General features: G+C 38.2%; 1 protein-coding gene across 6 annotated transcripts in view; it reads left to right on the forward strand.

Annotated features, from left to right (window-relative positions):
* MAPRE2 (microtubule associated protein RP/EB family member 2) overlaps nt 1-24,013 on the forward strand; it is a 169,793-nt gene that overhangs the window by 98,704 nt on the left and 47,076 nt on the right. The window lies entirely within an intron of this gene.

Here is a 24,013-nt window from a genome sequence, read left to right on the forward strand (position 1 = left end):
TTGAATTTTTTTCCTATTGCATTATTTCCTATTTCTGTTTTTAAAATTTTCCAGCTAAGAGATCTCCCTCCAGCTCGATATTAAAACTAACACCAGCTTTTCTTTAATTCATGAAGAGCTAAAAGATTGCCTCACATTGGTGTTGTGTTTTACTGAGTATTTTCTGCCTTTATATAACATCTAATTTGTTTCCATGTAGGCATTTTTAAAAGCTTTTTAAAGGAAAGATGGTGTGAGAAAGTAGAACCCTTGGAAATATGTTTGTAGTAAGTTACAAAACAATGAAAATGACTCACTCTTATCTCCTGTTTTTTTATCCTAAGAATATAACCTCATGAAAATTTTCTTTGAACCTCAAATCTGGGTCATATAATTATATGCATATCTGGTTTTCATTTATTTCTTGTGACAAACAACTTTTAAGTTTCAAGTAAAAATGTGAGCTGTGTAAATGGAGAGTGGGCTATTAATGAATGTGAATACTACCCATAATAATTCAGCAATCTGTTGCTCACCTAAATCTATTTTGAAATGAATAATTGCAGATTTTCCATGGTGGAGTGAGAAGGTTGAACCACATGTAATATCAGATTGGTTCAGCTTCTAAATATTTTATATTTTAATTCAATTGCTTTATAAAAGTTATAGGGCTTTGTGGGGGGTAATAGGGAATTTTTTGTGTGTGTGTTAGTACTAGCTTAAACTAATTTACTAAATCTTTTATAAGGTAGTCATGAGGGTGAATGGACAGCATGGTGCTAAAAATCTCTAAAAGCTTTAGCAACTTTAGATACCTTAGTGGAGGTGATAGAAAAGAGGCGACTTAGAGGAGAAGAAAAGGAAATGGGGAGGGAGAAGTAGCATGGAGTGGGGGAAAGTGCGTCTTTTACTTCTTTTCCTCTCCCTCACTCCTCACCTCAAACCTCCTTTGAGACTTCTTTGTGACATTAATTTTCTGTGCCCTGATCTTCTGCCTTAGGCTAGAGCTAAGCAGCAAAGTCACTGGGTCTATTGCTGGGTCATCCTTGCTGCTTGGCAGACTGAGCACCTCCCTTGACTCCCATCCTCACAAGGCTTGTGCAGCCTGCCCTTTTCTCCCTGTGCACCTTCCCTCCCTCATCCCCACCCCTCCACTAGCTGAGCAGACACTTGCCTTGCGGCAAGTGCTAGATACAGTCTGCATGTAGGGCTGGCACTGCCTGGACTGTCACTATATCCTGGACTGTCACTGTCTGTCACTGAGAGCTGTTATTTTCCTGAACATTTTAGTATTTTAATAAAATGTCATTTGAATTAAACCATTTTTAGATGGAAAATTGAGATATTTTCTTGACTTGCTTTAAAAACATGAAAGAGAAAATGATCAGGATTTGATTCAGTTTCAATTTGTGCTTCACTAGATTGGTGCAAGCTTTGTCTTGGATCAAGTCACTGGTATTTTGTTCTTCCAGGAGAGCTTCTGAATTTGGCTAATGATATTGCAGTCACATTTGCAGTTCTGGTTACGGGATGGCTGTGTGGAAGGAGCTGGTATTTAGAGTACACTCTGGGATTCACACAGGTGTAGCCATCAGATGGCCCTGGTGTAGGTCCCAGGGCCTACCCTGATGGCCACCATTCCTGAGCCCAGCAGAGTGTTCTTTGTGACCATTTTTGGCCGCAGATTTGTGCCTGTTAAACAGGTTGATCCCAGCCTCATGTGTTGTCCCTGTGCCTCCTCTCCTCCATCCACAGAGACCTCTGTCAGGACAGGTTACTGATGAAATCAGCTCCGAGTCTAAATTTAGTAGGGTTTCTCTTACTGGCTGTCTGGTATTGAAACCAAGTAAGGATATTCTGTCAGTGTCTGTAAGCATAAGAGTTTACTTAGCTTTATAAAATCATTGTTATTTGCTGTAAGAAAGTTAGATTATATTACTATTGTTAGGGAGATAATTGTAATATAATGAAATATTATTCATATTTGTGATACATTACATAGAGTCTTTTTGGGTTTTTTGATGAAGTTTTTTTCTCGAATTATTTGACTTGTGCTAATTTTAAAAGTTTATATGGTCTCAGCATATCAACTAATTGGAGAAGAAGGGGACAAAAAAAGAGTTGGATAATGGTGGGGAGGGGTCGAGCCTCATGTTCAGTTGCTCCAGGCAGTAATATATGGTAATGTACTCTATTGTCTCCACTAGTGCACTGGTTGAAAGGGAGTTTATTTTTGCAGCAGGATAGATAATACAGTAGGTTTTTTCCCCCTCAGAATTTGTTGATTTGTGTCTTGACACTTTGCTACTGAAGATAAACAGAAATTGATGTTTCTATTTTTCTTGGGGCTTTTTGTTTACTGTCTTTTGTAATGCTAAATACCATGATGGTGAAAAGTGTGTATGCATTCACCTTCATTTACTAGATTGCTCTATAATTTTTTTTTTACACCTATGGATGATATATCTTTGAAAGCAGCCAGCCACATCTTCGTTTATGTCCTTACTGCATTCAATTCTGATAATCAATTTAGTTTTATTTAACAGGCATATTTTGAGCCTTTCTTTGGGGTAGGCCCTGGAGACCCAGTGATAAATGAGACATAGTCATTGCCCTCAAAGAGCTCAGTACAGCAGAGTACTGTCTTACAAAAGACCAGAGACCACACTGTGGTAAGTGCTGGTTTGCAAGTGCTTTGAGCATACAAAGAAGGAAGTAAATGAAGGGAGGTAGGGACATAGGGAGTCAGTAGAGAGATTTACTCAGATCCTTTGGGAGTGGCTGGGTGCTTCTGGATGACTTAGAATGGTCATCGTTTGGGGAACACCTCAGAAATGCCCTCCTCCCTCTTGAGTCACATGGGGTGACAAGTGTGTATGTGGGATAATGTGTGGGGTACTTAGTTTCATCTACCCTGACAGACTCCCCAGGCTAGGGTGGCCTTTGTCTTATGACACAGGGACTCTAGTCAGTAAAATGCATGTGCTTTAGTAGGTACAGCCCTTAAGTACATGAAGCATATTGTCATCTCTAAAGAAATATAAAGGATTTTCTTGATGATCTCATCACATGAGTATGTGAGAATTGTTTTTATTCTACTTGTTTGAAGGAACTAGGCATGCATGTGGGATATTCTCAGGAAACCATAGAATCAGCCACTTATTTGGGAGGAATGCACCAGATCCTTTTTAAATGTAAAGCCAAACCTCAGTGATAACTGCTTGGGTCTGTAATGGATAGATGTCATGTGACTGCATTAGTATTTATCACAGGAACAGACCTACAGATACATCCCTACATCCTATTGCCCATTTCTGCTGGAGCCTCTCCTGGTTAGTGACGAACACCATAAATGAGGGGAAATTAGAAAAACAGGCCTAGGGAACAATAGATCACCTGGAATGCCATTATTTTATTGAAGACTAACAATATATATACTGAAAAAAAAATGAAGGAACATGTGATCACAATTTATATAGTGCCTTAACAGGAATAAACAAATCAGTGACATATTAGAAACAGGATTAATAATTGCCTCTGAGAAGTCTCAATAAATTCTCTCTCTCTGTCTCTCTCTCTCTCACACACACACACATACTCTCTCACACTCCCACACACACACACACACACACACACACACACACAGAGAGAGAGAGAGAGAGAGAGAATTTGTACAAAGCAATACCCTTTGTGGAAATCTCATATTTTTTTCCCCATATGTGGGAAAATTCCCAGATGTCTAGTTGAGTGCAGTCTTCGAGGTTCTTACTGAGTGTATCAATAATTCACAAACACTATTGTATCTACCCTACTATAGTAAGACCCTGCTGAGGTCTTACTGCCCCAAAACCATGAATAGGTAGGTGGTTATGAGCCTAGAGATGAAAACTGTTGTACCAAGGGATGGGTCATCCAAAGAAATCTAAGTTGGATACAGTTGATGAGAGTGATACTGACCGTAGTACTAAGGAGTCTCTAAAGCCTCATCATTGATTTCATTAACTTCGGTGACTGGAGCCCTAACTCCATAGCCCCAGGGATCTTGGCAAAGGTTGTGAGAAACCTTGCTGGAGTCCAAGGACATGACAGGTTTTAAGACTCATTTATAATTCATAATTCTAATTACAGAAACCTTTAGAGCCCTTTCTCTTCTGATTTTGTCTCTGTTATATGATAAGTTGCTTTCTTTTAAAGTACATAATGATGTGCTTATTTTGAAATCATTCACCAAGATCAGTAAAAACCAGTATGTTAACAAGAAAAAGATTTATCTTTCAACATATTGAAAGTAATTTTAATTTTTAAAAAATCCTGTCAATCACTTTATGTGATGGATATGTTCCTTATAAAATATTATTTTGTATTTACTGTGCTACTTTTTCTTTTTCTTTTCTCCCTTTCAGTTTAAATTATCTAAAGACTTTAACAGGAAGAGTGTAAATTTGGGGAAAAATAGTCATTTCCTTTTATAAATGAATTTATGATTACTTAAGCACCTCATATGTTTATCTGAGGAAAGACTTAAGAATTAGAGAAACCCTCAAATGTTTTTCCACAGATAAACTGGAGGATCTTAGGAATGTGTTCATACCCTTTCTTGCCTGGTAGGAAGCCAAGGACCTCATTTTATTCTTTGGTTCCTTGTCCTTTGAATCTAAAACATGCATTTTGGAGATTCATGTTTTGTATCTGAAACAGTCCAATTCAAACCCATTCGTTTTTATAACTCTAATTATTTTAACTAGTTACATACTATATAGTTTTATACATTAGAGGTATAATGATGTCATAATGCCTCGGCTTTTGTTTCTCTCTCTCTGCCATTTTCAGTGTGTTTTTATATGTATTATTTCTTTGAATTCATATAACAACCCCATGAGGAAGAATAGGAATATTTTATTCCTATTTTATGAGGCTAAAAGCTCCAAGAAGCCATGTTCACAGCTGATAATGAGAATTGAGGTGTCCTTGGATCATAGCCCAGCACTCTCATGCTATATGTGTGGCAGCTGTGGATGCAACGAAGGGTTCACTGTGTGTTTGCCCATGTGGATGTGTTTCTGATTGTTTCCATATCCATTTAGCAGAAGTCCTTTAAGCATCTCCTCTAGGAAAAGAAGAAATGTCTTTATCTCCATCCTTTACATTCTACTTGAAGAAATTAGACATATCTGGTAATTCTACTAATGATAAGGCTGTGTCCCAATGGTATCATCAAGAACTTTCTTACCAAAAGTAACGAGACAGAGACATTTGCTCCTAGTCTTATGAAATTCTTCCTTCTCCACCTACTCCAAGTAGAGTGGGGAAAGAGCCGCCTGTCCTCTCTGAATGTTTTCCTTGTTCCTTTTCTTCCTTAAACTTATTTCCCTCCAAGCAAGATAAGGTGGCTCTGAAATTTTGCCACCTGCCATGGAGGAACTTTACATCTCTCTCAGAATAATTCTTGGCCAGTGAAACAGCAACCAGGATGATGCCTCCTTAGACATTTGCACGTGCACATCTCTGCACTGTCTACATTTGAATCCCAAGAATATGGTCCTTTCCTTATTTTTATCCGAGGCTAGCTTTTGAGCAAGCTTGTACCTGAGAGGACTGCACATCCTTATTTCCTCCTTTCTATGCTATTGAGGAAATTACAACATCTCCTAGGATAATTTTCTTACAAGCTTCGTCCCCACAAAGGATTTACTTACCAAGTTATCACTGTTTTCCATGTATTTAATCCAGTTCAATAAACCTGTATTGCAGTAGCCATGCTAAGAGGCTCCCTCAGTACTTCTTCAACCCCTTCTTTAATATGAAAAGTTGATGGTTTCTTAGTCTTATGTAAAAGGACTTACTAATGCAACATTCAAGAGTAGACACCGATTTCCCAGCCAGCTGTATCCCCTCCTTCCCATGTCTTGTTTCCCAATGCCAGCCGGATTGCAGCTCCTGAACTTGTTCCATAGAGACTTTCTAGATCTGCCAGTGGGTATGGTGGCAGACACTGTGCTAGTAAAGTAGAAAGATGAATTGAACACCATCCCCAATCTTAAAGATTTACTCACCAGTCAGCCAGGAGAGATAACTCATTAAAATGCAAGTAAAATCCCTATTCGATTTCTGTATCCAGTATAGTGAAACAATTCTGTGTTGGAAACAGGAAAGCTTCATAGAGGAAGTGATGTTTTGACTAAGCTTTTTTTTTTTTTTTTTTTTTTTTTTTTTTTTTTTTTTGAGACGGAGTCTCGCTCTGTCGCCCAGGCTGGAGTGCAGTGGCCGGATCTCAGCTCACTGCAAGCTCCGCCTCCCGGGTTCACGCCATTCTCCAGCCTCAGCCTCCCGAGTAGCTGGGACTACAGGCGCCCGCCACCTCGCCCGGCTAGTTTTTTGTATTTCTTAATAGAGACGGGGTTTCACCGTGTTAGCCAGGATGGTCTCGATCTCCTGACCTCGTGATCCGCCCGTCTCGGCCTCCCAAAGTGCTGGGATTACAGGCTTGAGCCACCGCGCCCGGCCTTGACTAAGCTTTTAAGAATGAGAAGTTATTCAAGTATAAAAGAAGACAAAAGGACATTTTAGACAAAAAGTTTGATCAAGGCAGAAAGAAGTTGCAGTGTTTTGTGCATGTACATTGCATGTGTAAGACGTCTGTAACATATATTAAAATTCAAGGCAGCAAAAGAGGGACAGTAATGCTTCAAGTAATAAGTGCTGTATTCAAAGAAAGGAAAGATTATTTCCATCTAGAAAAGCTTTTTGTCTTACCCTTGTTTGGGTCTTTGGCCAAACAGTCATTCAAATTTAATGGATGGTCAATAAATATTTATGAAGTTGAATTGAATTGAAATGCTATTCAAACTAGGATTTTAATATGGATAGGATTCAGACAGAGAAGAAGATGGTGATTTTGAGGAAAGTTACCATTTAGATATCATTTGGATGTTCTGCACATTGCTTTATTTATTCCTGCATTCAGCAGACATTTATTGAGTACCTACAGTGTGTCAGGTGGTGAATTAGGATTGGAGGATACACCACTATACAAAAAACAACACAGATCATATCCAGTTAGGACCTATCCCTTCATTACCAAAGTTCTCCTTGACAGGTCTATTCAGAGAGAGCAAGTTCCTTTTTCTCAACTTACCTGAGTATGAAGCAAAGGCAGAGAAAGTCCCCCAGAGAAAGGTAGACGTCTAGCCTGTCCTGCCATCATTCAGTGTAGGACACTAATGGGCAGTCTGTACATGGCAACATCTGAAATATTAGCAGGCATCTGATTTCTACACAGTTAAGATAATCAAGCCAAACATCTCCAAATTCTCCTGCTCGTCAAAAGAAAACTTTTTTTCTAACCAGTTTTTTTCTGAATTGGGTTTTTAAATTTCTAGTTTCTCCGACATGTAGACAGTATTAAAAAGGAGTGTCAGAAATCACTGTCAAATGTTTGGGCATGTCAGAATTGCATACCTGGAAACAGAATAATGAAATTGCTTGGCAACTCGTAAAGTCACCATCGTTTTTCAGATTGGGTTCTTTTTCCACCCTGAAACCATTACGTAATTCTGACAAATAGCAAATTACCTCTTTGTCCCCTCCCTCCCAAGGGTGTGTTCTTACCCAAATATTTAATACTCACAAGCTTTTTATGACCAAATTATTTGACATGAGAAGCATATAAATGTGAAACTAATGCCAGTCCTGTTTCCTGCAGTTTCTCTTCGCATTCTGTGTGAGGAGGATCGTTCTCCATTTTCATTTCTTCTAGATTACATTTCTGTGACAGCTCATGGAAGAACTCTAGAAAACTGTGGAAGGAGCTAAATTTTAATGAAAACATGTACATCAACTTTAAAATTGCACAGAATGGTGTTAAAATCCACTATTTAAAAAATGCACAGAAATCCTTTCTTGCCTCTTTTCTTTCCAAAACTTATTCCGTTCTTTTATTTCTACTGTGGTCATATGATTGAATCCCTGAAGTAAATACTGTATATTCTTCATACTGATTTGGGATCCTTCTAATACTAGAGTGTACCTAGAAAGCAAAGTATATTTTGGGATTAACCTGGGAAATATAAAGAAAGCAACTCACAAAGAACAATGTTCTGTTAGGTATCACAGTCTGCATGAATGTTATGTGGTGCCTGAATGTGAGTTCCTCTGTAATTGCTGGAGGCTTCCTTTGGTACCACACCTGGCCTTCTGCGCTTTCTCTGGACAGGACTTTTCTCAGGGAGCTGCGGGGGAAGGAGCACCCTCCTCTGGAAAGTGGTAATAGGGGATATTATTGGTGTAGGTGAAAGCTAGTGGACTGGATTGGGGAGAGTGGCCATACGTATGGAGTTCTCACCTGCAAGTCTTGGGGAGAGGGTGAAATGGCTGAGATCTGGGGAAGAATCCAGGGATAGTGACCTCAGCCACAAAATGAGCAGCTTGAGAAAGTGGCACGTTGTGTAGACGTGGACTGTGGGTTTGCGCTGGTCCACTCATACCAGTGTATTTTACCTTATACTAAAAGCCTCTCTGGGGGCTACCATACATAGAGTTCATGTAGTGGCCTGGCCTGTATAACTGTTGATAGTATGATGTGGGTAATGGTTCTGTAGAAATTCTCTGAGAAAGTGGGGAAAGTGATCAGCTTTAGGTTTCTTACTTGTAATTTAATTTGACCTAAAAGTACAAATGGTCTGAAAATTAGAACTTAAAAGTGGCATTCTCTGAAGACGTTTGTGTCCAGAAATCAGCATTGGTTTGCCTACCAAATTAGTTAAGCTGCTTCTTTTCCTGGCGTTTAAAGCCTTGAGCAGTCTAGCTGCATTCCACCTTTCCAACATTTATCCCCACAGCCTCCCTACCCATAACCTACATTTCCTCAAACACACCTTTCACTTATATGCCCTGATTCCCTGTCTTTGCTTAGAGTATCTCCTTTGAAATTCATATCAAATGCCACTTTCCCCTATTCTTCCTGGTCACCTTCAACAAAAAGTGAGCTCTCTCTCTTTTCAATGTTCAAACCTTTACAAAGCCTTAGGCTCATTGAGTACTTGTTTTAAGTCTTCAGCATTAGGAGTTAAGCTCCCTGAGGACTGAAGTGATCATGCAAGTTTGGCTTGACTTTTTCTGTTTGATAATGCTGATTACTCTTTGTTGGTTTTTTATTGGGCAGACTTTGAACTAACTGTATGGCCTAGATACTAATATTTATGTCGGCCATACAGTTTAGCACTTATAGTTGTTTTGTATTTTTGCTGTTTTTCCATGTGTGTTTCTCCAGACTCTCAAGACTAAGTTACTTGGTTCTTATTAAGACTAAGGTCATATTCTTCAATAAGTATTTGCTGGTTGTTTTACATTGTTAAATAAACAAAGTGACATCTCTCCATGCCACCTACAGATGGGCATTTCTTTAGAGGTGACCTGTAACTACAAAAATTAGATAATATCTCATATCTTTTCAGAGTCTTACCTTCTACTCAAGCTCTTCTTAAGTCTTACTTAAATTTAACTCTTACCTTAAATTTGACCTTACATACTTAATCAATACTTAAAAAAAAAAAAAACACCTTTTTGTCCATTAAAGTAGAAAGGTAATACAAGTGTGTGAGAATACGTGAGTGCACATGTGAAGAAGCTGTATCCCATGATATTACAGCTTTATGAAACTTTCTGTTTTCGTGACCCTAATGAGAAAACTGACTTCTTCAGAATGGGTTTCATATATAACTTTCAAACTTGTTTTTCATTTGTAATAAAGGCTTTTTATGTCCCTTTTGCTCCTCTATCTGGAATGCCAAATTCTAACTTTAGCTCCACTCTCAGACGCTAGCCTTTGAAACATCTCACTGGCAGTTTCAGTATCAGCCTCTGTGGAAGCCAGTGACATTTTGTTCTGCACACCATTCCTGCCCTATGCTCCCAGTGCCTCTCCTACTTCTTCCTTCTTGACTTGTCTGGAGAAGCCAAATCATATTTTACCAAGTCAGACACCTTTTTTTGGTAAAATTTGATGAGCACATTATCCTACAAGAAATCACTGGTGTTAGAATCTAGCTATGAAACCGAGCACTGGCCCCTGGACCATTAATCAGCAGATGAAAAGCAATCTTTGAAACCAATGAGATATTTTACTTGCCAGTTTAAACATTCTTTCAGTTGTCTGAATCTTTTTCTGTATCATTAAGACACGTTTGAAGTTTTGTATTTTTTTCTTAAAGCTTTAAACTACCAGTTTATCTTTACAAGTTATAGGGTCATTATGATTTCGTTGAATAAAACAGCTGTAAATAGTCCAGTTCCACTTCAGTTTTCTTTTCAATGTTCTAGTTTTCAAAACAGATTTATAAGAGTTAATTTCTTTGTAAGTTGTTTTTGCAAATACCATTATCAGCTCCCTTGTGTGTATTGTATATTTCAATCTGTTATAATCTCTATTTTTCTAAAATTTACTTCTTAATAAAAATATTGATACCTAAATCTTAAGGGCTCTTGACATTTCCTTTTGAAAGATAGAAGAAAATATTCTTTATTCTTTCATGATGTTTCTATGAAGAAGCACTTTTAAAATCAATTTGTTACAGTAATATTAATATCTAATCAATTTACTCTACAGCAGGCCTAACATTTAATGTAGTTCTGCAGGCTTCTTAATAAAATTCAGATTTAAACATAACATTACTTTTTGGTGAAACCCTGTCTCTACTAAAAATACAAAAAGTATTATTGGTTCTTGTTGAAAGCAGGTTATAAACAGAGGATACTGGCACCTTTAACTGCAGTTTGGTGCAGCCTTATAAGATTCTTAAAAAGGTTTTCAGATGATGTCAATTAATGAAAAACTGAGGGCATTTATCAGATAAAAGACCACATGGTTTGACAAGGCCTTTTAATTTATCTGCTGATACTCTTAAAAATCTACCTCTCTGCCTGAATAATCATTGCTAGCTTATTTCTTTTCCTGTACAAGAAAAGAGATGAAAATGTCATTTGACAGTTTATTCTGTGTGTTCAAGGGAAAAGATGGGGTGCTTTTCAGCACTCTCTTCAGTTCACCTAAGCCACCGCTGTGTCTGCAGGAGTCGAAATCTTCCTGCTGGCTATTACTCCTTTTCCTCTACATGGGATCAGTTTGAAAGCTGCTTGTCTTTGGACTTATTTGCAATAGGAATAAAAAGTTTCTGGCAATGCCAGGTAGTGGAGAGAAGCAGGAAGCTCATCTGAGGACCATGGGAATTCAAAGGAGCAATCTCGGTTGAAACCAGATTTCTGAACTCTTGATCTTTATTTTTGCATTTGTGGCTCAGGGCAGGTGAGGTAAACAGTGTCCAAAGTTCCCCTTAACAGAGTGAAATAATACTGTGGTAGCTGAAGCTATCAAGCTACTCCTCATGCCAGGAATGTGAAGGATGGCTATGAAAACAACAAAAAGCCACTACTAATTTAATCAGATTTTTGTTAGATTAGAACCATACACTTGAACTTTGGGATTTTAAATTCCTTTAAAATGTTAATCTTTCAAAGCATTATTTCACAATTGCCGTTAAACTCCTTACACCATGTATTTCTGTAGGTAGAGAGATTTCTACTGACGTGCTGGAAATATGTAACCTTGTATTTTGCAGCCTCACTTTCTTCTTTAGTAAAGCCCTGATTTCCCAAAAGGGAGTGCTTCCTTCAGCACGAGGTTTGGGCTTAGGTAATAGTTGCAGTTCTGCAGGAACATCATTTCAAGGAATGATGAGCTGAATGCCAAAATAAAGCTGGGATGATTTTATGATTATTGTGTATGAAGGAGATTTTTCATTGCTAATATTCAACTGTTGGACAGAAAATATGGCTATGTTACTGAGTTTGTAAATGTCAGGATCCCAAAGAAAAGTACATGGAAGATAGAGTCACCAGAACAGAATCTGGAAAGAGTGTGTGTGCCCCCAGGAATATTCCACCAGAGGCGGCAGTGTTATTAGTAAGTCTCCTCTTACGTTAACTATGACAAGCGCCAGTGATGGCTAGAAGCAAGAGCGCTGGCAAACATTTTAGTCATATGAAGATGAGCATCATTGTCTCCTAATTAGCAGAAATATCAAGTATCCCTTAAAAGAGAACTTGGTGACAGACTGAGAATTAGAAAATCATCTAATTTTAGAACTCAGAGATCAGGCCAACACTGACGTTTTGCAGATAAGAATACTGTAGGCTTAGCAGGGTGTGATGAAATGTCACAGTTCATTCAAGATGGGAAGGTTCAGATCCAAAGGCCAACATAGTTTTCTCTTCCCGCCTCCCATTCTTTGTTGATATTAGCTTGAGATAGTACGCTTTTTTACAAATCATTTACCTGTAATGATTCAGATCATGAAGAGTGTGATCACATGGATGTGTCCAGTTAATTGAGGTTGTTGTGCTTTTCTTCTATCCCTTCATTAGTACCAAATAAGATTATGGAAAGTGAAAAGTTGTAACTAAATCCCTCAGTGATATAGGCATCTCTGTAGATAGTTCCTTGGCCTGTGAGGAAGTCAGATGGGCAATTTGAGTGGCTGTTTGTGGCGGAACCCCATCTGGCTTGATGTGTTTTCCACAGATTGTGTTGCATTTCTGGAAAAATGCTGTGAGACTTTTTTTGACAGCAGTAAGATATATACATACATGTACATATGAGATTCATATATAGATATGTGTCTCAAATATATGGGCGATCAATAAGATTATATATAGAGATGATGTTTATTTTTATATACACATTGTATATATGTAAAATGAAATTCTTATGAGTATATATACTGAAATGGAAAGTCGTGACATTGGAGCAGATTAATGATCTATCAAGCCCAAGATTCTACTGTAAGTAGGAAAGATATAGCTGATACTCCTAACACCAGTCCAAAAAATTTATATTCTCTTGCATTTTCCTTTTAGAATCTATCTATAAAAATTTCTAAAACTTGATCTATAAAAATTTCCAAACACTCTTTGAACCTTTTAATTTTTACATATAATTTCCTAAAAGCAGCATAGAAAAAAGGAATGTTTTTCTTAAAAAAAAAAAAAAAATTGAAGTTCAGATCAGAATTTAAATTCCACTCTGCAGTTTCTTAGCTGGGTGACTTTCCGAGCCTTGTTCCCATACCTGTAAAACATGGGAATGATAATAAAAATACTTACCTCTTAAGGATACTATGGGATTCAGAATGTTTAACATACATATGAAAGCACTAACAGATTTTACACAAATGTGGGTGTTTTTATGTCTTACATTTCTTGCATAATATATTCCATAAATTTATTATTAGGGTAATATTTCCTCTTATCTTAAAATTTCCACTTTAAAAATGTTCCTTTTTTCTGATATTACCCTATGGTTGAAGTCCTAGGATCTGGTGAAAGTGAGATTGTCTTATGCTTTTCATGATTTTATAGAGTTAAATCATACACTCCTGAATCCTTTGAGTATGAATGTTCATTTTTGAGCTCTGCCATCTTTGTACAGCCTCCCAGCTGTTCATTTTTTATTCCTGTCCCCACACTTGTCAGCTTCATTATGTCACTTTTGATGTATAACAACTGAAACCAATCTTAGGGCTGTAGGGGTACAGACAGTGTAGAAAGAATCGTTTTTTTTTCCCCCCTACTTATTTCCAGATCATTTCAGAATCTTGTAGACCTTCATAACTGCAGCAGCACCTTGAGCTTATGGGCTCAATATCCCATCATAATTAACCTCTTGGTAAGCACAACATCCTACAATTTGGGTTGTGTTACTTGAACATGTTACCCTATGCTTAGCCTTTTAAAGCTTATCTTTTACTTTTCTGCAGACTTGGTCTCTCAGGTGATTCTTATTTTATTTGAGTGGCTTTAAATTTTTTTATTTATACCTCATCAATTCTTAAAAGAATTTTTAGCAACCCTTCTCATAATATCTCTTTGGGGAGTTTGGCAACATAAGAATTTTACTGTTTACCAGCCCTTGTTGTGGTTCAACTACTATGCAGATCTTCATTCATTAGCCAGATACTTATTGAAACCCACTTATGCCAGGTACTGTATTAAGTGTTTAGATACATAAGGGACCAAGACAAATAAGGCACAAGTATTCTTGAAACCTATATTGCAGTGAGGGAAAAAATAAGCCACAAACTCTCTTAGTGTGTTTTAGGCTGCTATAACAGAATACTTCAAACTGGGTAATTTATAATGAACAGATATTTATTGTCTTCTGCTTCTGGAGGCTAAGAAGTCCAAGCTCAGGGGACCAGCATCTGGCAAGGGTCCTCATGCTGCATCATTCCACGGCAGAAATGCAAGAGAGAATAGGGGAGAGAACAGGAGCCAAATTTGCCCTTTTATAATGAATCGGCTTTCCCAAGAATGGCATTCATCCATTCAGGAGGGCCGAGCCCTCATGGACTGCTTACCTCTTAGTGGTCCCACCACCTCTTAATACCATCACAATGGCAAATAAACTTCAACATGCATTTTGGAGGGGATGTTAATGAGTTAATACAATGCCAACATAAGAGTTAATAAAATAAAACAGGATGAAGTGAAAAAGAGTGACTAGAAGGCTACTTCATATGGCATGGTAAGGGAGGACCTCTCTGAGGAGATGACATATAAGCCTTCATCTGAATGTCACAAAGGTCACCATGTGAAGTTCTAGATGAAACTGTGTGTAAAGGTCCTAATTCAGGAGCAAATCTAAAGTGTTCTAGGAACAGCAAGGAAGCCAGCATGAAGGGAGCTTCCTAAAAGGAAGTTAGACAAGGGAGAAGTAGACAGAGGCCTGATAACAGGGTATTTTAAGCCAGGGAAAGAATTTGGATTTTATGATGGTTTCATAGAAAACCACTGTGATATTCTTAGCAGGAGAGGGATGTGATCTGAATAATGGTAACCTTGACATAATGAGATAAAAGTGGGTTTATTCAAAATGTACATCACATTATTGCAAGGGTAGTTAAATGGCACAAAAGTCTGTATATCTGTTGATGAGGAACATTCTGATTTGTGGCTGAGTAAGACTTCCAGGACACTGGCAGTGATTCCTGAATTTTCCAGTTTGTTGACTGGAAACATTAATTTTATCTGATTAAAGAAGAAAAGAAGAAAATACAGAATTTCAAGAGCAAGAGAGGTGGTCAACAAGACCAGATACTATTAAGAGGTTGAGTAGGATACAGAAAGAAAAACAGTTGTTTGATTTGATAGCAGAGAAGCTTTTGATAACCTTGACCAGAACATGGTGAGATTGGAAGACAATTGAATTTGTACTAAATTGAATTGGATGTCAGATGAAACAATGAAAACAGGGACAATTTGAAGTTTTACTGTGAAGAGGAGATAAATGGTACAATAGCTCAAGGATGATGTGGGATCAAGAAGCTTTGGTTTTATTTTGTCAAAGTTGAATGATACTGGAGGGATTTAGGAATAACACATATGCAGGAAGAATTTTGCATTGCAGGAGAGAATGAGGATAGCAGCAGGAATGACTCAATGAGTAAGAGGAGAGTTGACCTTTAATAGTAACTATGCAGCTTCTAAAAGAAAGTGTAGGTGTAAATCGTCATGACCTTGGATTATGCAGTGGTTTTTGGTTTGAACAACAAAAGCACAAGTAACAAAAGAATAGCTAAATTGGATTTTATTAAAATATAAAACATTTGTGCTTCAAATGATACCATCAAGAAAGTGAAAAAACAGTCCACAGAATGGGAGAAAATATTTACGAATCATATATCTGATAAGGAAATTATATCTAGAATATAGATTCTTACAACTCAACAAAAAAGCAACCCAATTAAGAAATAAGCAAAGCATGTGCTTAGACATTCCTTCAACGAAGATATACAAATGACTAAAAAGCACAAAGGAAAGATGCTTTATGTCATTAGTCATTAGGGAAATCAAAGCAAAACCACAGTGACATACCACTTCACATCCATTAGGGTGGTTAGAATCAAAATGACTGACAAGTGATGACGAAGATGTGGAGCTCTCGTCTGTTGCTGGTAGAAATATAAAATAGTACACCTGCTTTGGAAAACAGTTTGATAGTTTTCCAAATTGTTAAACAGAGGTACCACATGACCCAGCAATTCCACTCCTAGGTATATTGCCAAGAGAATTGAAAACATTTCCATGCAAAAATTTGTACACAACTGTTCATAGCATCATTATTCAAAATAGTCCAAAAGTAAAAACAATCTAGATGTTCATTAATGAATGGATCAGTAAAATGTGGTAATTCATAAAATGGAATATTATTTGCTGTAAAGAAAGAAATAAAGTTCTGATACATGGAACAACATGGATAAACCTTGAGAAGATTTTGCTGAATGAAAGAAACCAGACACAAAGGCTGCATGTTACATGATTCCATTTATATGAACTGTCCAGAATAGTCAGATCCATATAGATTAGTGGTTGCCAGGGCCTGGAGGGAGGAGAGATCATAGAGAGCGACTGCTAATGAGTAAGAAGGGTTTTTTTGGGCAGTAATAAATATCTTCTGGAATTAAATAGTGGTGATAGATGTACAATTCTGCAAGTATGTTAAAAACCACTGAATTTCACATTTCAAAAGGTTGAACTTTAGGGTATATGAATTGTATTCTGGCTTTACTAGGATAAGATCTGAAACACGACAAGGATGTCCTTTTTAACCACTTCTATTCAACATTGTTCTGAAAGTTCTAGCCAGAGTGATTAGACAGGAGAAAGAAATGAAAGGCATCCAAATTAGAAAGGAAGAACTCAGGGCCGGGCACGGTGTCTCACACCTGTAATCCCAGCAGTTTGGGAGTCCAGGGCAGGCAGATCACCTGAGGTCAGGAGTTTGAGACCAGCCTGGCCAACATGGTGAAACCCTGTCTCTACTAAAAATACAAAAATTAGCCAGGCATGGTGGTGGTTGCCTGTAGTCCCAGCTGCTCGGGAGGCTGAGGCAGGAGAATCGCTTTAGCCTGGGAGGCAGAGGTTGCAGTGAGCCAAGATCCTACCACTGCACTCCAGCCTGGGGGAGACAGTCTCAAAAAAAAAAAAAAAAAAAAAAGGAAGTCAAATTGTTTGCAGACAGCATGATTACATATTTATATCCCTAAAAACTCAATTTAAAAAAACTGTTAGAACTAATCAACAAATTTTAGCGTTTCTATATGCTGATAGCAAACTATCTGAAAAAGAAATTAAGAAAAACAGTCCCACTTACAATCACTACCAAAAAAGTGAGACACCTGGGAATAAACTTAGCCAAGGAGGTGAAAGATTTATACAATGGGAACATATAAAATATTGATGAAAGAAATTGAAGAGGACATAAATAAATGGAAAGCCATGCCATGTTTATGGATTGGAAAAATCAATATTGTTAAAAAGTCCATACGGGTTGAGCATCTCTAATCCAAAAATCACAATGCTTCAAAATCTGAAATTGTTTTAGTTCTGACATACCACAAGTGAAAAATTCACACCTAATCTCATGTGACAGGTCACAGGCAAAATGCATTCAAACTTATTTTATGTACAAAATTATTAAAAATACTGTATAGGCCGGGCGCGGTGGCTCAAGCCTCTAATCCCAGCACTTTGGGAGGCCGAGACGGGCGGATCACGAGGTCAGGAGATCGAGACCATCCTGGCTGACACGGTGAAACCCCGTCTCTACTAAAAAAAATACAAAAAACTAGCGGGGCGAGGTGGCAGGCGCCTGTAGTCCCAGCTACTCGGGAGGCTGAGGCTGGAGAATGGCGTGAACCCGGGAGGCGGAGCTTGCAGTGAGCTGAGATCCGGCCACTGCACTCCAGCCTGGGCGGCAGAGCGAGACTCCGTCTCAAAAAAAAAAAAAAAAAAAACTGTATAAAATTACCTTCAGGGTATGTGTATAAGGTGTATATGAAGCATAAACGAATTTCATGTTTAGACTTGGGTCCTGTCTCCTAGATATCTCATTATGTGTTTGCAGATATTCCCAAATCTTAAAATATCTGAAATCTGAAAACACTTCTCGTCCAAAGCATTTTGGATAAGGTGTACTTAACCTATACTACCCAAAGCCATCTATAGATCCAATGCAAATTCCTACAAAAATACCAATGGCATTCTTCACAGAAATAGAAAAAGATAATTTTAAAGTTCACATGGAACCACAAAAGACCCCGAATAGCCAAAACAATACCGAACAAAAGAACAATGCTGGAGGCGACTGCAGCAGACGGGTGGGCTCCTTTGACTCCACTTTGCCTCCTTGTCAATGAGTGGGCTATCCTGCTCTCCCATGGCATCTGTATTAAAAAAAAAAAAAAATACTGCAGGTATCACATCGCCTGACTTCAAAATACACTACAAAGCTATAGTAGCCAAAATAGCATCATACTGGCCTGTTGTATTAGCCTATTCTTGCATTGCTGTAAAGAAATGTCTGAAACTGGGTAATGTATTAATGTTAAGAAAAGAGGCTTAATTGGCTCACAATTCTGCAGGCTATACAGGAAGCATATTGGCTTCTGCTTCTGGGGAGGCCTCAGCAAGCTTCCAGTCATGGCAGAAGGCAAAGGGAAAGCAGGCACATCTTATGTGGCTGGAGCAGGAGCAAGAGAGGGATGGGGGAGTTGCTTCACACTTGCTACACACATTTTAAACAACCAGATTACAGGAGAACTCACTACTTACTCACGATCATAAGAACAGCACTGAGGGAATGGTGCTAAACCATTCGTGAGAAACTGTCCCCGTGACCCAGTCACCTCCCACCAGGCCCCACCTCCAAAATTGGGGATTGCAATTGAACATGAGATGTGGGTGGGGACACGGATCCAAACCATATCACCTGAAAATAGATATGTAGAACAATCCAACAGAATAGAGCACACAGAACGGTGCCAGGAACATAGGGAAAGGATAGTCTCTTCATAAATGATGCCAAGAAACCTGGCTATCCATGTGCAGAAGAATTAAACTAGATCCCTATCTCTTACCACATACAAAAATCAACTCAAAATGGGCTAAAAACTTAAGTGAAATACCTAAAATGATAAAACTACTGGAAGAAAACATAGGGGAAATACTTCATGACATTTCTGGGCAAAGATTTTTTGGGTAAGACCTTAAAAGCACAGCTGACAAAAGCAAAAATAGACAAATAGGAGTATATCGAACAAAAAAACTCCTTCACAGCAAAGGAAACAATCAGCAGAGTGAAAAGACAAACTACAGAATGGGAGAAAATACGTGCAAACTATTCATCTGACAAGGGGCTAATACAAGGAACTCAAACAACTCAGTAGAAAAAAGAATGAAATAAAAAATGGGTGAAAGACTTGGTTAGACATTTCTCAAAAGAAAACATACAAAGGGCCACAGGGATAGGAGAAGATGTTCAACATCACTAATCATCAAGGAAATACAATGGGAACTGCAGTGAGACATCACCTCATCCCGATGATTAGAATGGCTATTATCAAAAAGAGGCCAGGCGCAATGGCTCATGCCTGTAATCCCAGCACTTTGGGAGGCTGAGGTGGGCAGATCACTTGAGGTCAGTAGTTCAAGACTAGCCTGGCTGACATGGTGAAACCCCATCTCTTCTACAAATACAATAATTACCTGGGCATGGTGTCAGGTGCTAGTCCCAGCTATTTGGGAGGTTAAGGCATGAGAATCACCTGAACCTGGGAGGTGGACGTTGCAGTGAGCTGAGATCATACCACTGCACTGCAGCCTGGGAGACAGAGGAAGACCCTGTCTCAAAAAAAAAAAAAAAGGAACTACAAATACCAAAAAAACCAAAAAAAAAAAAAAAAAATGTTGGCATGGATATGGAGAAAGGAGGACTCTGATACACTGTTGGTAGAAATGTGAATTAGTACAGCCATTATAAAAAACAATATGGAAGGTCCCCAAAACATTAAAAACAGAACTACCATATGATCCAGCAATCCCACAACTGGATATGTAGCCAAAGGAAATTAAATCAGTATGCCCAAGAGATATCTGCACTCATGTTTATTGTAGCACTGTTAACAATAACCAAGAAATGGAATCAACCTTAATGTCCATCAGTGTGATGAATGGATTTTTAAAAAGTGATATAAATACACAACGAAATATTGTTTAGTCACATAAAAAAATGAAATCTTGTCATTTGTGGCCACGTGGATGAACGTGGAAGATGTTGTGTTCTGTGAAATAAGCCAGGCACAAAAAGACAAATACTGCATGATCTTCCCCATGTGGAATCTAAAAGAGTTGATCTCATAGAAATAGAGAGTAGAATAATGATTTCCAGAGACTGGAAAGGGGAAAGGGGAGGGAGGAATGGAGAGAGATTGGTCAGTGGGTACAAAGTTACAGTTAGGTAGGAGGAATAAGCTCTGGCATTCTATTAGACAGTATGGTGACTATGGGTAACAATACTGTGTTGTGTATTTCGTATCCCCCTTGCCCTCAAATCCTAGGAGTGTACCCTATTTAGAGCCAGCATCTCCCTGACTTGTGTTGACCTTTCTCAAGACAAGAGTTTTTCAAATCATAGCATTATTTGTAATTGAGAAAAATTGGAAAACAAGCACAAGGTTAAATAAGCAATGGTGAAATACCAAATAAAATATTTTGCAGCCACTTGGGAAAAAAAAATAGCGATTTTGAATGTTCTCACCACAAAGAAATGATAAATGTATGAGGTGATGGATATGCCAAATACCCTGATTTGATCATTGCACAATGTATATATGCATTAAAACATCACACTTGTACCCCATAATATGTATAATTATTTATCAAAAACAAAATACAGATTAATAAGCTACCTATTTTTTTGAAAGCTATTATTTTTATATGCCGTGAATAACAAATTCAAAAATATAATGAAAAGAATAAATGGCATGATAAAATTTAGGAAAATTTTGAGAGTAAGAGGAGGGGAAATTATTCTATAGATAGTAATACATGTTATAGAATTTTAAATAAGAATGTGGAACTGCCATGGAAACAGAAAAGGCAATTTAAAGTCTAGAAAGGGCCGGGCGCAGTGGCTCACACTTGTAATCCCAGCACTTTGGGAGGCTGAAGAGGGCTGATCACGAGGTCAGGAGATTGAGACCATGGTGAAATCCCGTCTCTACTAAAAATTCAAAAACTTCGCCAGGCACAGTGGTGGGCACCTGTAGTCCCAGCTACTCGGGAGGCTAAGGCAGGAGAATGGCCTGAACCCGGGAGGCGGAGCTTGCAGTGAGCTGAGATCACGCCACTGCACTCCAGCCTGGGTGGCAGAGCGAGACTCCGTCTCAAAAAAAAAAAAAAAAGTCTAGAAAGAGATCTAGGTACATGTATTAGGAAGGCAATATATAGTACAAATAGTGCTTCTCATTGGTGGGGAAAGAATAGATTACCTATTAAGTTGTGATGTTCAACACCTACTAACTTTATCAGTTAGTGGTTTAGGTTGAAAATAACAGAAGTTAATCCTGGCAGGCTTAGGTAGAAGAAAATGTTGGGTAGCTCAGAGTCAATGGAAAGCCGAGCTCAGAAGATGGACAGGAACCAAAGGATGCTAAGGAGCTGGGAACACAGCCTTTCTTGTGTCACAAGAATTGGATGGCACTGTGCTGCTTTTGCTGCTCAGGACTCTGGACCCCACCACTCTGCCACCACAACTAAACTGTAATGGTCCCTGTGTGTTTATATCATTCCCTCAACTCAGAGACTGAGGCAGGATTCAAACACAGAGCCTAAGTCATGGGCCTGCATCCTTATCGCTCTGAGGGAAAGGGTAGCCTGCCCACTTTCAGCTTCTATGGTGGGGGGCAGGGCACGATAGCATCTCCCCAGGTAGTAGGTGTCCAAATCCTGGGGAGCCAAAAATGACAGATTTCCACCATTTGGAATGACTAAAATTAGAACCATACTTTATATCATAGACAAAAATAAATTCCACATGGATTCAGAATTTAAATGTAAAACTTGAGACCATAAAAGTACTTGACGGAAATATGCATGAATATTTATGTATTCTTGGTTCAAGAAAGTTGATAAGCAAGATAGAAAAATAAGAAAGCCATTAAAAATATTGATAGAGCATATTAGATGATGCAGAAAGAGAATTATGGTCTGTTGAGTTTCAGAAAGTTTACGTTAAAAAATGGGTATAATGTGATTACATTTTTAAAATAGGATCACATTTTTAAGAAAACACACACACACGCATGCATGCACACACACACACACACACACACACACACACACTCCCGAGAGGATTAGAATGGCATATACCAGAATATTTTGAGTGGTTATTTCTGGATGAAGACGCTAGAGATGATTTTTCCTTCCTTCCCTCACTATATGGAAGAGTTTCTTTTGTTTTTTTTTTTGTTTTTTGTTTTCCAAAAGCTGTTATTTCTTTTTAAATCTGAAATGTGAGGGATTTGATTGGTTGGTTTGTAAGAGTATATAGTATCTGGGTCTCCATAGATAAATTTTATGCTAAACTCTACAAAAGTGAAAATAACTTCAAAGACCAGGTAATGAGGCAGTTGTGTTTCAACAATCCCATCCGTTTAAAAATAATGTTAAAGTGGCAATTGGAATTTGCTCCATCTGGTGGCCCTTCAAAAGAAAGAACTGGATAGTGGGTGATGACTCAAAGAATACCCTCCAGATCATGATGTTTCTCTTACCTCCCCCAGTGTCTTTTTTTTTTCCTTTGGTTTGTTTTATTTTGTCTTCTTTTTAAGAGAACCCATCTGCTTGACTAGGAACTTACTAGTTAGTATTCAGGGTATGTTATCTAAAGGGAAGCCAGATGCAGAGACTCTGGAGATATTTGTTATGGCCTGTTTCACCACTTTATGCTCTTACCTACAAAATAGGAGTTGTCCCAACATTTCCTGTTTTAACAACCCTTCGATTCCTGATGTCTTGTTCTCTCTTATCTCAGATTCCTGTCTCAGTAAAGGATGCCTAACCTTTATTTCTCATAAGAGACAGAGCAGGTCTTCCTTCCTAAAGTGAGTCACCCAAGTAAAGGACTGGCTCTTCATGGAAGCCTTGATGGTGTAAAGGATGAGGAGAGACACTTCATGTTGCAGGAAGACTGATCATGGGCACGTCATAGAAATAGACCAAGAGGTCTGGAGATAGCAAAGAAAGAATGAACCTAAAAATGGTGGCTTGTTCCTATTCTTGCCTCTTGGTTTTCTTTCTTATAAAAGAAAAAGAATCATTCTGACTTCCAATTTGTTTTCCTAAATGCCATTAGCCTGTACTAGTAAGAAGATATGCATCAGTAAACACAGCTTGCCAGAATTTCCCAGTCGTAGTGGTCATGTTGAAGAGCTCTTCATATATTTTTTAAAAAGTCCCCTTTTTCTACGATCATTTCCTCAGGGGGCTCATTGGACATTTCTGTCGTGTTTCTTAGTCATAAAGAGCATGACTCTGAACTTCATAACTTTCAGTATCCATGTCTTCATACTTCATGTTAATGTGGAAACCCCACTGCTCTAAACTGGAATTAAATTGGTATTAATTTGGCTTGTAACAAAATTCACCGATTAAATGTACCAATTTAATACTTAATAAGTATAAGTAATAATAGTTAATAAGTATAATAATAAGTATAAGTAGTAATAAGTAATGTTTAATACTTAATAAGTATAAGTAATACTTAATACTTACATTGATATTAATTGGCTTGTAGTTTTCACCTGTGGAAACAGTTTGAGCATATGTGTATTTTTTGAGCTACACATTTCATGAGAACTTTCGTAGTTCTCTCATGTTTACATTTTCCTCTCTTTTTCCTCTTTAGTTTATTTTGACGACTTGGAGCAGGTGATAGCCAGGTGGAAGAAAATGTATATTTCTTTTCTCTGGTAGAAGCTAGGAAGAACTCCTCTTACACTGGTTTCCTTGGCTTTATAGTGTGAGGTTCTGTTTGTTGGTTGTGGAAGCTGGTGATATTCTGATGCATGCAGTACAATACACGGAGTTCAGGGTTGGGAAGTGGCAGGTGCTGCGTTGTTGAGGAAGTCCCTTCCCTCTGGCA

The sequence above is a fragment of the Theropithecus gelada genome, chromosome 18 (genome assembly GCF_003255815.1).
Source record: "Theropithecus gelada isolate Dixy chromosome 18, Tgel_1.0, whole genome shotgun sequence".
NCBI lineage: Eukaryota > Metazoa > Chordata > Mammalia > Primates > Cercopithecidae > Theropithecus > Theropithecus gelada.